The sequence below is a fragment of the Zonotrichia leucophrys genome, chromosome 2, assembly GCF_028769735.1.
Source record: "Zonotrichia leucophrys gambelii isolate GWCS_2022_RI chromosome 2, RI_Zleu_2.0, whole genome shotgun sequence".
NCBI lineage: Eukaryota > Metazoa > Chordata > Aves > Passeriformes > Passerellidae > Zonotrichia > Zonotrichia leucophrys.
The window spans coordinates 7452265-7467378 of NC_088171.1; the positions used below are offsets into that span (position 1 = coordinate 7452265).

Sequence of the window (15114 nt, forward strand, 5' to 3'; positions counted from 1 at the left end):
TCTGGGAGACCCTGGGAGCTTCTGATTCCAAGTACACAAATTTTGAGCAGTTTGGGGCATCTCAGCAGCTCCAATGTCCAGAGCTCCCAGGCAACCATTCACCCAACCAACACGCCTTGAATGGGCAGGCCAGCACACGGGCACCCGCCTGCCCCCCCAGACAAAACCCCTCCAGTTCCTCTTTCACGGAGCACTCTCAAAGGTTTGGGTTTAGTTCTGCATTGGGGAGAAAAGGTTTTGGGGTTTTTTTTTTGAAGCGATTAAATCATTCCAAAACCAGCATTTCCTTTTTTTGTACAGTCTGTTATAGCACTTTGGTCCATCCAAACGATTTCCGCAGGACTGGAACTGCTAAATCAGCTACAGAAGAAATGCTATCATGCAATGCCTTTGGCTGTCCTGGATCAAAGAACTGGGCAGAGCTGAAACATCTCTGGAGTCTGTGCAGGTTGCTCTCCTGCTAGAAGAGGATTGACTCTCTTGGACTACCTAGCAAGAACACCCCTTCAGACTGTGCTGGGACCATTTTAGTCTCTGTGAAGGAGGAAAGGAAGAATTAAAAGGAGGCTCAAACCAAAGTCTGAAAACCTCCCACTCAATTTACAAAGGAGCTGGGTGAAAGGGAAAAGCAAGAAGAGATTAAGGGCGGGAGGACTTTTCTTGGCATGCCTATAAAATTTGCTCAGGACAATGCTGAAAAACGTGAGCACAGACAGAACCCTAGGGATTACAAGGCTATTGCTCCCCTTGCCTGCTTACCCGTAAGCAGTGAAGCACACCCAGAACACAAAAAATATGTAACAGCCTTCTTACGAGAGACAGAAGCATCCCCTTCACTTGTTTGCCACTTTACAAGCTCCCAGTGTAGTCTCTTAAAACCCACATGTCACAAAAATTCAATCCAGAATAAACTGCACAATGACCAGAAGAAACTGCCTTGCACTCCTCCCATCAGCCCATCCAGGAGTAGTGACCAGTGACCAGCCTGAATGGGGACACGTTTTGGAAGTGGGAATGACACAAACACTGCTGGCAGCAGCATCTGAGATGGTCACACAGATGGATTCCCATTTGGAACCAAGAGTAGGGAGCAGAGCAAATGGAATATCACAGCCACTGGATAGAACAGGCTCTTAGAGCAAGACTGAGTTACAGCAAGGAGGGTAACACTCCTCTAACACTGAGAAAAACAAAGCAGCAGGTAAAGAAGCCAAAAGCTTTTAAGTATTAAATTTCTTGCAGTTCTTCACAACATCCCAGCACATCATCCAGCACCAGTGAAAGGACAGGAATGCAGGTGAGTGAGAACACTTCCCTTGCTGCAGGAACGCTCAAAAGCTTTACACAACACAATCAGCTAAGGACAGGGATTATTTCTAAATCCCATCCCAATTATTCTTCTACCAACTACCTGTCTGCAATGCAAAGTTACAAGTCCATACTAAACAAGGATTACTGTAAAATCATCACAAACATAAATGATAATTCTACTTTTCCACAGATATCCCTTTTCCCAACACAACCCTGGAGGCAAAACTTGCTGGATAGTGGAAGATGATGATTGTTTGTTTATTTAATCATTTACAGATGAATTTAGATTTGCTACTGAACTACAGTTCATGTATTAACACCAAAGTACCTCACAAAACTTTTTAAACATTTTGTTTAAACAAGAGCAGCATTTGTGCCTTGAACTCCCTATTTTATTTTGGCAACCTACTTAACACTAAGGAAAATCAGAGGTTCCAATTTATTAAACAGAGCTGCTTCTTTCAGCAGAAGATAAAATCATATCTGGTGCTTCCTTGCTACTCCCCTTCCCCAAATATTCTACAAAAAAACCTTCTTAATGTTGTGCAGGTTTTAAATAAAACTGAAGAAACAGTGGAAAACATGGTAGATTATATCATTAACTCATTTTTGCTGCTTACATTCATTTCACAATCATCAGAAGAGATTTTATAGCCTACAAATTTATGTTTGGCTTAGAGCAAAAAAATAATTCAAGTCACAAAACAGTGAAATATACACTGTACTGACAACTATAATTTAATGTTTCCACAACAAATGCCATTTGAGAAGGCCATACAGCACACCTAATCACTGCAATCAGCATTTGTAATAAGAATGGATTGTTTCTTGTTATTTGCACTAAGTTTAAACATTTTATTTAATAGTTTTATACATAAAGCTTTTGGCTGGTTTGCATAACACTGCATTTTTCCACTGACAAACCCTGTTAATTTTTTTTTCCTCTACACTTATTTCCATTTGCCCTTAAATACAGAGGCAAAAGCATCCTGTGATCCATTCTTTGCCTGGGACTTGGTTTCTTCTGAAGCTCATCCTTCTGAAGGAGGATGTGAGAAGGAAATAGGGGAAAGATGGTGTTGAGGGCCAGTTTTTACAGGCCTAAAGCAATTATGAAACAACAGCCCATGACTACTGCCTTTCACCCACACAAAGCCAGGCAGTCCTAAAACAGAATTGTTGTATTGGACACCACAACCTCAGTTCTACTCTAGATCCTGAAGCCCAACCCCAAACTTTCCTACCAGGAGGAGCAACTCCATCACCCTGCAGAACCCCCAGCAGCTCAGAAATATTGAACACAGCCGAGCCACGTCTCCTGCAGCTCACAACAGACCCAGAACAAAATGTACAGGCAGAGCCTGACCAACGCACACTCTGGCAGAAAACAATAAATATCAGTCAGTGGGCAGGCAGGGAGCTTGGTACAGGGGCTGAAGGGCTGCCAAGGTCCCTGCCAGGCCTTCCTTGCCTGCCTTTTTCCTACAACAGAGGTCAATTTAGAAGGAAAAAAATACAAGAGCACATCTATTTCTGCTCAAAAGTACAGATCTGCTGAGAGAAATGCAACTTCTTGAAGTGCTTAAAGCACGTTCAGCATTTCATGGAATAAAGTCAACAACAAAGACAAAACTATACTTTTTTATTAATACAGGACTCCAGTTAAATATAATTACTGTCTACAATAATTTTACCCCTACTTCAATAAAATAATTTATCAAAATCCTTTGTGACCTACTCTTAATTTTTTTTATCAATTAGCTTTTTTAGCTAATGCCTTTCATTAATCTCCATCTTTAAATATACCACAGTAAACAAAAATCTCGTAATTCTTCTCTGGGTAAGCAACTAATTAAATTTAGCCCTGAGGGGGAAGAAAAGCCCAGAAAAAACCTTTCACAGGGCTCAGCAGAGCATTAGGTACTCCCTGTGCACAGGGGAAAAGCCCTGCTGAGGCTGCCTCAAAGCCCTGAGGACTTGGATACCACTGGGAGATCACCAGGTACCTGAGCAGCTTCTGCTGAATGCACAGAGGGCAGCATGGGAGAAATGGAAAAGTCTCTTATTCACCTGACACTAATGAGATACTGTTTATTTTCTTCTCTTTTCTGCATGATTGGGGGTTTTTGGTTGTTGGTTTTTTTGGGGGTTTTTTTGTGTGTGTGTTTTTTGTTTTTTTGAAAAGTCACAGCAACAGCACCATAACTGGACAAGTACAATGTAGGTCAAAAGTACATCTTGGATCTTACTCTTTCCACAAAGTGATCAGGGATAAGGCCATGGGCCAACATTTCCTGGAACACATGAAATCACTGACAAAGCTACTATCCCCAGATGCCTGTCACTGCCAGGACTAGTTTATGATTACCCAGAAGCTGCTGCCAGACTCCAGTTTCTGTAAGTCTTCCCTAAGTTGCTACCAACAAACCCACGTGACAGCTCATTCAACACCATCTATCAAAACTACCCCACTCACCCCATGCATTTTGTTCCAGGCTTATAAAAACAGGTACACACGATCCACTCAAGAGCTGACTCCTTTTTCCAAAATGCTGAAACTTCTACATCATTCAGAAAAGAAACCACCTTCCTTCATATGCTTTGCAAACCATGGAGCAAACTGATGGCACTAAATATATAAAACAGGGCTAATAACCTTAAAAAGCAGTGCAACATCTGGGATACAGTAACATCCTAAACCAGCACAGATGTCTTGTTAAACGAACATCTGTCCACAGCCTTACTCTGGAAGATGGTACAGGAATGATTTATAAAAAGGTTCAATTAGTGCTGCCATCAGCACGGCTAGTCACAAATTAACGTTCACAGGCACTTCCACAAGTGAAAGCTGTTACCCTCTTTTCAAGAATCTTTTTAACAGGTGTGCAAAAGCCACGGGCTCCCACTACACTACTACTGAACCGTGGAGTCCTAAATACAGCTGTAAAAGTTTAACTGTGCTTAAGTAGGGGCTAAAATACTCAAGGTTCAGCTGGTAGCCCCAAGCAAAGAGAACCACAGCAAGCAAGAATCATTCATGGAAATACCTAGGAGGAAAGGGGTATTTTTTCCCCTCTCTAAACACTACTTGATTACTTCTAAGAGTTGAGAAATCTTTATTACTTCTAAGAATTGAGAAAATTCTACATCCAAGTCTGGATAAAATGAAGAGCAAACTCTGGAAGCAAGGAAGATGCCATCTAGCTAGAATAAGCTTCAATAGCCCTAAATATGAACAAGGCTAAAATAGGAAACTCACTCCTATATTGACTCCAGCTTCAAACTGATCCTGATTTACAAGATTTTTCACAGGATTTTTTAATTGAGCAATCAGTAATAGGTGAAAATGTCTTCTGCACTTGCCCTCACTCTCCCCTGTGTTTTCTTCCGCACATGGTAAAAAAAAGAACGCAACATTTAGTTTCTTCCTATTTACTTCTTATGTTATATATGTGTATACTAAAGGCTGAGGGATGCTGATGCATGGGAAAGATGTGCAACAGAAACATGGCAAGTGAAAGGTGACAAAAAGTTGACCGTTTACTAATAGAGAGAAGTGAAAACTCTTGTTTAACATCTGCAGAACCAGACTTTAATTAAGATGTCATTGAACTAGCACAAACTTCAGTTTCATTATTAAAACATCTCAAAAATACACTTGATATTACCTATTAGTCTCTTGGTACAATCAAAGACAAATGTGTTTCTTATTAATTTTAATTTATAAAGCATAATAATCTAAATAAAATACTCCATCAAATAGAAGTGACCCAGCTTACATTTAAAACCAAAATATTGCAACTCCCCATCCTAGACCTCTTCTAGCCAGAAACTATCTAAAAAAGTGATTCAGTCACTCAACGTTATTCTTTTACTCAGGCTAAAAGATCTTCAGAGCTGAAACTTTTTCACATCTATATTTAATGCAGTTACTACTGAAAGCAATAAACACCTGGAATAAAAATTATAGCCTTTGAGATCAGGATGTCTGAGAAAAAGTGTAAAAAGAAGCTACCTCTATTGGACAATTCTCAGCTTAACTTTTCCAGTACTCCCCTGTGACAGGGAGATTTGTCAAAGATTTCCTACACTGCCCAAAGAAATGCAAATATAATTCTTTTAAAGATTATTTGTACCAAATACCATAGATGCATCTTTGTTTTCATTCTAGAGTACAGTCAGTGCTGACATAAATGCAAAGGAAACCCACAGGTAAATGCAAAGCTCTTGAGGAAACAGGCTGAGAGAGGCTGGGAGTGAAGTATCAAAATGGATCTGCATTGCATAGTTCTAATGATTTAAAAGCCAAATAAATTAAGTGTATTTGAGCAAATGTGAATTTTGGTTTAGCTGTATTTTTCTCAAATCTCAGTCTCAACTCAGTTTTGCAGAAGGCCACCAGACCCAGGAGGCTGAAGCTGCACTCTGTTCAGTGAGGAGGCCGATCTGGACAAAGCCACCATATTTCAGTACTTTCTCAGTTCATCCCTGATGCCATTTACAGTTGTTCAGTTTGAGTCTGGAACTGCTCTTTTGAGAGATAAAGCTGATGAAGGTTATCATAGCTAAAACAGAGCTTTATTAACAATCTCAAGACCACGAAGACTTCTTCCCAACTTGTTGCCCATTTGAGAACATCCTCAATGGGTTGGAAAGAGAGACAGAGGGTCACACCAGCCAAAGACCAAACCAGGAAGATTCAGTATCACTGATTACCAGTTCATTAACAGTTGCAGGTACATAAAATAATCTATTTTTCAAATGAGCCCATAAAATACCCAAGAAGTTACAGCTCTGCTACAGCCAATTATGGCCTGAGATACTGACAATAAACCTACTACATTGCAAAGACTTCTGCACACCTTTTTGTGAAACCATTACATGAGAAAATCTGAGTTGGATGTTCAAAGTATGGAGCCAGGCTGCCTGATCTACATGTATGGACTTCGGATTTGGAGACAGTTCCAACAACAGAGTGAGAAATCATAGAAAAGGCTTTCAGATCTTTTAACTTTCTTTTTTACTTTTTACTTTTCAAACTGACTGCTTAGACATCTATAAATTCTGTAAGTGAAAATTGCCTTCAGTCAACTATCTGTCACATTAACCCAGCAATGCACAGCACCAGAAACTGCTACAGGTTCTTCTTTCTCAGGAACCACATTCCCACTGATATGCAGCCTCGTTTATAGTTTTAGTTCCCTAACACCAAACATTTTACGTGCAGACCTGAACAATTATACGCTTTTCAGAAAAAATTGTAAAAACTTCAGATGCCATTACAGCACATTATGGATCTGCAGTTTTGCACAAACTACATCCTTTCTATATTTGTTACCAATGCACTTGGCCACATTCACTAACATAACGATGCAAAACAACATACTAGAACTGCAGCACTTGTAATATTTTTTAAAACCTTTTCTATAATCAAATTAAAACAATTTTTTGGGAGCACCAAGAGCTAGCAAGTAGAGGTACCTGTAAGTTTCCAATCCCAACAAGTTCTGTTTATCTACCTGGCTCCAGACTGGATAATGGCTCTGCCTTTGCAGCTCCCCCAGACAACAGTTAGTGTGAAGCACTTTGGTAAATTTGCTAAATAATCTTTAGCAAGTCCACTGACTGTTTTCACATGCTCTCTTTTGACAAACAAAGAGAATGAAATGGCAACATGAACAGCTGAGAGATCACTGGCATTGTGAAGAGCACAAATTTCTAATCTCTGCGAGACTTTCACGCGTGAAAAATTCAACCTGCACCATTCACCACTGCTCTTGTCTACATTCCTCTGTCCTCTAAGTCCACAAAACTGCATCAAAATATGCTCCTGCACCCAACACTGCATTTTCCTGATGGGAAGCATAAGCATCCACTTCCATCTAACACAAGACTTGTTTCTCCATGACGACGGGCTATGCCAAGTTCCAACTCCTCCAATCTTGTGAACAGCCATGGTGCCCAGAATTTTTTACCCACATCAGCACCAAGCTCATGTCTTTTTTAAGAATTACCCAGCTCCTTGCTCTTTCACACACTGCAGGGTTTGCCTGCTACTCTCTTCTGAATAAAGGTGGCAACACAATGGTGAGGGCTGTAATTCTCATGTCTGGTGATTTCAGGATCCTGTACATAAAATTCAGTGGATCTGAGTCATCACGCATGAGAAACAGCTGCCAAGTACTTGGAACTTGGTAGAAGTTTTGGTCTCTGTGAACAGATTTTTGTAATTTTAGCACCATTAATTAGAAGTCATTTTCAAAGATTTCCTTTTGGAACTTTGCAGTCTGACAGTCTTATCACAGGAACATGGTGAAGATTCTTGCAAAGTGCATTTGTCTCCTTAAGTTAAATATCCTCACTGGATATATTTAGGTGCCAGGTGAAGGCTGTGCTCTCTGTCACACAGCCACACACAGTGCAGGTGTATAAACAATCTAACAGTCTAATACTTAATTCTTAAATTTTACTCAGAAAAGTGTTTTTATACCCAGCAAGTGCAGTCTGCACACACTGATTATACAGTGTTGCAACCACTGCTTTTATTCATCATTAATTCAGGTCAGAAACTCGAAAAAGGATGCAAATATTCAACTATCTTACATTTTAGATAAACTAACCCAACTCACATGACATCATTTTGAGAGGTTTCCAGATCTTGCATCTATCAAAATGCATCAGTCAGCTCAGAACATCTCATGCTTTCTCATCGAATAAAGCTCAGAATCTTTTGTCTCAAGTCACTTTTGCTAATGTCTTCAGACTTCACAGTAAACACAAGTCTTCCTGTAAATTACACGGACAATAATTCCATTCCTTCTTATGTTTTTGAAAAGTTTCTGATGCCACTAATACAACCAAAAAAACCCAACACCCTTCTCTCCCTCAGGTATGCGTTACAGGATTTCCTGAGAAAGCATCTGTCCACCAGTTTCACCTGAAATTATGATTACAAAAAAGAACCTCTGGGCAAAAATTTCAGTGTATTTACCCTTAAACAAGCATTTAAGCTTCAACTAGAAGGATCAGGACATGAAAGGAAGGGCAGTACCCAAAGAGCTATAAATAACCTGCTTTTATACAAGAGGCTGGCCTAGAATACATTAGATAAAATTTTCTTTATAATAGTCAAATTAATTGATGGCATGTAAGAAAAGCAGTTCTTGCATGTCAACCACAGTTTGTCATTATCCATCTAAAATGGATTTAGACAGGAAAAAAAACACAACAGAAATGAATGTCATATCACCACGTATCTTTTCCATCTGTTAGCACCCTTAGTGCTCCTTATAAAGAAATACATTTTTATTTCAGATAATGTCAACAAGTATTATGAAATATTTCTCTTTCAATAAAACTGCTAAACCTAGGAAAGCCAAAGGGAAAAAACATAAGATCTGCTCACTAATTAAAAATCCATTAAAACTTAGTCAGAAGGCTTGGAAAACCTCAGAAGAATAAAAATAGATCTAAGAAGAAAATGGGCAATGGAATCAGATGGGTGTCAGTGTATATTTATAATTCACATGAATTGTTTTCCTTTCAACAAAATTGTTTTCAAACTAGATGTAAAACCTAAAAGCCAGATCATGGAAACTATTTTTATACCAGAGTAAATAAAAGTCTGGAAATACTATTGTGAAATATAAACAACAATATAAGTAGCATAATAAGCAACACTCCACAGCACAGGCACAAGTAATACAGATCTTCAAACACCTCTAAAAGCTTCTGTATGAACAGGCATATCAATCTCTAGGGGTGTTGATGAGGTAGAAATTCTAAGGTTTTTGTCAATAATTCTGCTAACAGTAATGTGCCTAAACCTTTTTTTTCATCCCTGAAGAAGAGTCTTCTAAACTGGAGTTATAAATTTGCCTTCTGACAATTACAGACAGCTTACAAACAGCTCCAAGTAATTTTAAGAGAGAACTTTCAAACTTCTGTTCAAAGGATTGGTAAATTAACCATTATGATTTGGGACAATGATCATTGCTGTTCACCAAAATTTCATCTATCTTTATTCAAGACCACTACCAACTATACCAAGCTGGTTTGTGTGTTTTTTCTCCATGCCAAACTTCAGCCCTTCAATATTAAATACATTAATTAATGCTACTTTTTTAAATTATTGGGTGGGTTAATTATTTTTTTCACGTCTTAGTTCCTCATTTCTTTAGTATGCTCTTAAAGAAAACCTTTTAAAAAGTGAAGTTAATAAAAGGATGGTGTTTCCAGCACTTGATGCCAGAGGAGTTCTCCTACCTGCTGATCACCTTCACGGTCCCACCCTGCCCAGGCTGTGTCAGAACTGCCAGCAGAGAGTGATCTACTGCTCAGCTACGTCATATGATACAGGTCAGACTTATAAACAAAATTGTCCCTGTGTCACATGAGAGGGGCACGTCCCCAGCCAACCCTGCTGCAGCAACCACTACAATGGAAGTCATCCAAGAGGACCAACTGATACCTCCAGGTCAAGTTCCTTTGAGGCCACCATCCAAGGACACCAGGCTGCAAGCTCATTCCATTTGCTGCCCTGCAACTTGCACAAGGTCCTCAAGTTCTGCAATTTCTCTCCAGTTGCACAAATACACTCAGTTGTAACATTTAAATGTGGTTTTTAGTGTAATAACAAACAAATTCTCAAAATCTAAGCTCACTGTGGAGAAAAACACGAAAATGTTCAAGATTCAAACATGCAGATATGGCAACTTACAAATTATACTAAGTTGAATTAACACTGATTGAATTTATACCCAAATTCAAAAGAGATCGTTTTCATCCCCATCAGTTTGCTTCGTTCATTGGAGGCTCATGAAAGTCTGTGCTGGAAGCAGCCAGGGAGAGAGCAGTGGTAGGAAAGGGTTACTGGAGAAGCAGGAGAGAAAATAAAGCCAGTGGAGCTTCTTTTAGTGACAGTGCAAGTAATGCTGTCTAAAAGGATTTGGAAATCATAATCTGAATCCCTTTGCTTCCTAACTTTTTTCTTTTTTTGCAAACCACCAGAAAAAAAGTAATGAAAATAATCAGAAATGATACTGCAGCTGATTTATAATGGGACTATTTGTATATTTACCTAATCTTTTCTGAGCACAGACCTTCTGGAATGACAGCTTCTTAGATATTTATACTTTTATTTCAGCTTGCTTTTTACATATACACATATGCTTCTAATTAACATTTACAGCATGGAAATTCAGTTCTACTCACCAGACCACACCATGGAGCCTTAAAAATTATCTTAATCAAACGTTTCAGAAGTACTTTCAGGTATAAAAAGCTGGCAGAGCAGCTCTGAAAGAGCTATACTGGCAACCACTTGTGAAGATGACACAAATAGGAAAGCACATACATGAAACTTAATGGCCCTAAAGCCACTCATATTTATCCAAGTCCTGCCTTGGTGTCACGACAGGACAGAGCAGTTCCTACTCACAGCCACACAACAGTGTTAAAATAATTATTTTTTTCTTAAAGAGTATTCTGCATTTTTTTTTGCAGTATTTTTGCACACTGAAATTTCTCCTTGAAGTATCTGAAAGCCTTTATGCTAACAAAAAGAACTACAATTGAAGTATGCCTTGGCTTCAGAACCTTAGAAACCATTTGTCTTTTGCAATCAATGCATTAAAGATAACGTTTGAAAAGGATCTTCAACCACAAAGGTGTTCAACATTCATTACACCATCCCTGGAAAAGCTGCTACAGGGAGTGCAATGAGAACAGAGGTCTGACTGCTCACAGATTCAGTGGACACAATGCCAGAATCATTATCCATGCCAGCCCAATATCCCTAACCATCACTCAATAACCGGAATTGATTGAAGCCCATCTTTCAGAAAGCCACTCACTTTGCCATTCCCTTTGTCGTTTGTTCCTCCTTCTGAATTCGTGCTCATTTCCTTTGTCAACTTCTCTGGTTTCAGCTTTCAACCACTGGTTCTTGTCCCTTTTCCTCTTACATCAGGGATCCCTTAAGAACTCAGTGTTTTCTCTGCCAGAGATATAATCCACTTTTCTCTAACTACTACTGGTTTCTGGGTTTAAATCCCCCACCCCCATAAACAAACACACTGAGCATCTCTACCTTCCTCCCCAAAGCAATCTTCTCCAAGCTTTCTACAATCTCTGGTCCTTTTCATGACTTTTTGCCAATATTTCGGTCTTTCAGCCATGGATATCTGAATCACATTGAAATGGCAGCAGCAAATCTCACAATCTCTATGATAAACAGAGCTTCAGTGCACAGCCACAAACATCCCACTCTTCAAATCTCTTGCCAGAAATGCTCCTTTTTCTGGACTGCAACCCCATCCCTAAATCTCTACATGGCAACATCATCCCCTCTCCTTATTCTGAAGAGCATTTTAACTGCTCTTCTGCCTCTTCCCTGTGCTCATCCATGTCATTCCATATCCAGATTTCAACAGCAGTAATTGTTATTAATATTGACTAATACCAGACTTCACTGCTGGAGGACCACCCAAAAAACCCAAAGCAAAGCGATGACAGTTCCCAAAGACAACAAAGTGCTTGGTCAGCCAGTCCTTAAACCAATTACTGCAGGCTTTATTCCACTGAATAATTCAAACAAATAGTTTTAATCAGAGTATAAAACACTGTTAAGCCCAGCACCTTTAAAGAAATCCATTTACATTACATCTTCATAGAAAACGATGGATAAAGGAACACATCAGATGACCTAATACCTACATCAAAGGAAACTTGTAAAACTCACAAAGTGGATAAAAGGATGAAAAGGAAGGGAAAGAATAAAAAAAGCCCACCAAACCTAAGAGTTCCTGCCTCTACAGAACACAGCAAATGTCTTCATTTCTAAAACAAAAAGTATCCATATCTGCCCAAAAGTCACACCTTCCACACTGCCATCATTTCAGTGCAAACCATGGGATTTCACAGAAGCAAGCAGTGTGTATTTCAATACACTTTGTAGCATAATAAAATATTCTACCGAAATTACAAGATCTAAAAAACAATTACTTTATTGCTTCTTACAACTTTTTCACTGTAAAATTCAACTCCAAGGTAGTAATTGGCAGGGACAAAATTATGTAGCAATTAGGGCATGACAGCAAAAGCAAACAAGAACTGAAAATGGGTTCGACACTTCTGGTAACAAGCAGGTAATTATCACAGCAGCTTGAAAGGGGCATAATCAACCAAACTGACATCATCCCTCCCACATAATAAAATGTGAAATCCCTTTACGTGCAGTGTAGCTCTTACACACAGCTGGTAAATGCAGCTAGTCTAGTCTCGATGTTTGTGTCTGCAGAGCAGCTGAGGTTACATTTGGGATGGTTCAAGAGTGGATAATTTTATTTATTTATTTAGGATGGTAATAGCTATTACATGTTTTCATCCGATGTGGATTACAGATACTATCACTAGAAAACACTATTTTATAAAATTGCCCTCTCTTTTCTGAGTATAACTTTGTTTTCAAAGTTCCTAAGAAAGAGAAGAAAAATCTTTGCCTACCATTACATTTTCACCACCATCTACAAGATAAAACAGGTTTAATATTTTTAACATATAAATAGAAAGTTGCTAGTTTTAAATATGCTTCATTCTTAACTACTCTATTTTACCAACAACACTTTTTTTCCCCAGGATGCATTTGTTTAAACTCAGGTGTGAACATTAACTGCTGTCTCAAAGCAGCACTGTGTTGTGGACATGGCTGTTGTTATCTCAACAGTGTAATTGCAAAATAAACAGTAACGTATTCATCTTCATCATGTATTTGAAGTAATTAAAACACGATTTTAAAACCCATTCATTTATCTGCTGTGCCCTTTCAGCGCTATTTTACTGGGAGATTCTCACTCATCAGCGCAGTGCTTGGAAAACCCATCAGCCCGAACTGACTCAATCAAAGGTGGCTGCTCCATCCCTCAGAGCAGGCTGGGGGGAACCTCCTTCTCTCCCGTTTTGTATATTCCTACCCCGTATCTTCTCCATTTTCTCCCTCTTTGTGTTGACAAATCCATTTACCTCCACGCTGTCTGTCAATACCATTAACTCGCTGCTCCCACCTTTTTCCAGCTCATTAACAGCAAGGCCAGCCCAGCACTAATCCCCAAGTCTGCCGTTAACTATTTCCACACAGCTCCCACCTTTCCATGGCTTTCCCTCCTTGTCCCTTGGATACCACAAATTTCAAACACACCGGAATTGCAGCTCCGTTTGTATTGATTTTTCATTACAAATTTCCAAAAAACATTTACAGACTATCTGCACCTATCATTTTGTAAACTATGCTGCAAGTACCATAATTAAAATTAATTATTAACCCTTATTTCCTTACCATTAAAAGCTCGGCACTAACACATCACAACATGAATTCTTTAGACAGCTGTTAAGCAATCTATTTTTTATCATATTTTTTGTTATATTTAGACTTTTTTTTTTTTGCACAAAATTCTCACAAAGATAACACAAAGCTGGCTTCCTGGATCTCAGCTTCTGAAAAGTATCAGGGTAGTTTTGAGTATTCCTTATAAAAAATTAAATTTCTTGAGTGTGTCACCTAAACATGGAAGGTTTGATTTACTGACAAGTAAAGCAGATGTGGGCACACCAGGAGATATTTAATTGCTGCTATATGTTACTGACATGATAAAAATGTTAATACTATACCAAACCTGTCTTTTTTTCTGCATATCTAAACCATTTAAAATCTCAAATTATTTCAACAGGTTAAAATTGTTCAAGTTGCATTATCAAGAATTCTCTAAACTATAGAGAATTTTATCACTGCAAAGCGATAAAAGCACAAGTTTATAATTTAAATCTATACTATAGCGAAAGGAAATGTCAACCTCAAAGCTAAAAAGGATAAAGACCAAATAAAGACTCTCAGAAATTCCAGGCCTCATAAGCGCCACAAAAAGCACATAAAGTCATCTGATAAAGGGACAAATAATTGGTTTTCTTCTTGGTATCTGGATCCTACAGTAAAGGTAACATGCTTGGTTTAGGGTCCCTAAGGGAAACTTTCTTCATCTAAACAGCTGGAAATAATGTTTTGTTGGGGACAGTACAGTATTTTGAAGCAGAGATCCTTCCAATGAAAGCTCTGAGAACACGCCAGGAAAATGAAGTTAAGAGTAACACCAAAAATTTTACCTTCTCTACACACAGACACACCCCAACACCTTATTTTCTTCCAGCCAATTCTACATCTCAATCTGCAGATATGCAGAGGGTTTCTTTCTTCCAAAAATGAGATCAGAAGTTGAGGTTTAGCTTCTATTGGAAAACAAAAATAAACGTGGGCATGAGTCTCATTAGACACACCCCACATTAGCACACCCCAACACTTAATTTCTTGCAGAATATAACTAAGTTGGTAATGCACACCATAAGAACTTAACAAATAAAACAGTAACACTGACAAAGTGTTCTACCATTAAACAGAATTTCTTAGCAATGCCACTGAAATTGTGGCTAAGCTTAATACAAAATATCACCAAATATAAACTTTATTAGCTAAACACATTTCTCTTCCTCCTCCTCCAAGTCAAATGCAAGCCTGTTTACATGCTTAGCCTTGGATGTGCACATGAAAATAAAAATATATGAGTATGAGACCCTGACTCAAAACCATCACAACGTGCACATGCAGGGCTGAGTAATTAACCTGTGTAGTTTGTCAAGGACTGTCTAAAAGCCCTTTGGTTTTCATACATTCTGTTATCAGCATAATTCAGAGCATTTAGATGAAAAGCCTATATAATTCTAAACTCTTATAAAAGCTGCTTTTTTTTTTATGAA

At 38.6% G+C, this 15114-nt stretch overlaps 1 protein-coding gene across 7 annotated transcripts in view; it reads right to left on the reverse strand.

Annotated features, from left to right (window-relative positions):
- KMT2C (lysine methyltransferase 2C) overlaps positions 1-15114 on the reverse strand; it is a 189072-nt gene that overhangs the window by 143300 nt on the left and 30658 nt on the right. The window lies entirely within an intron of this gene.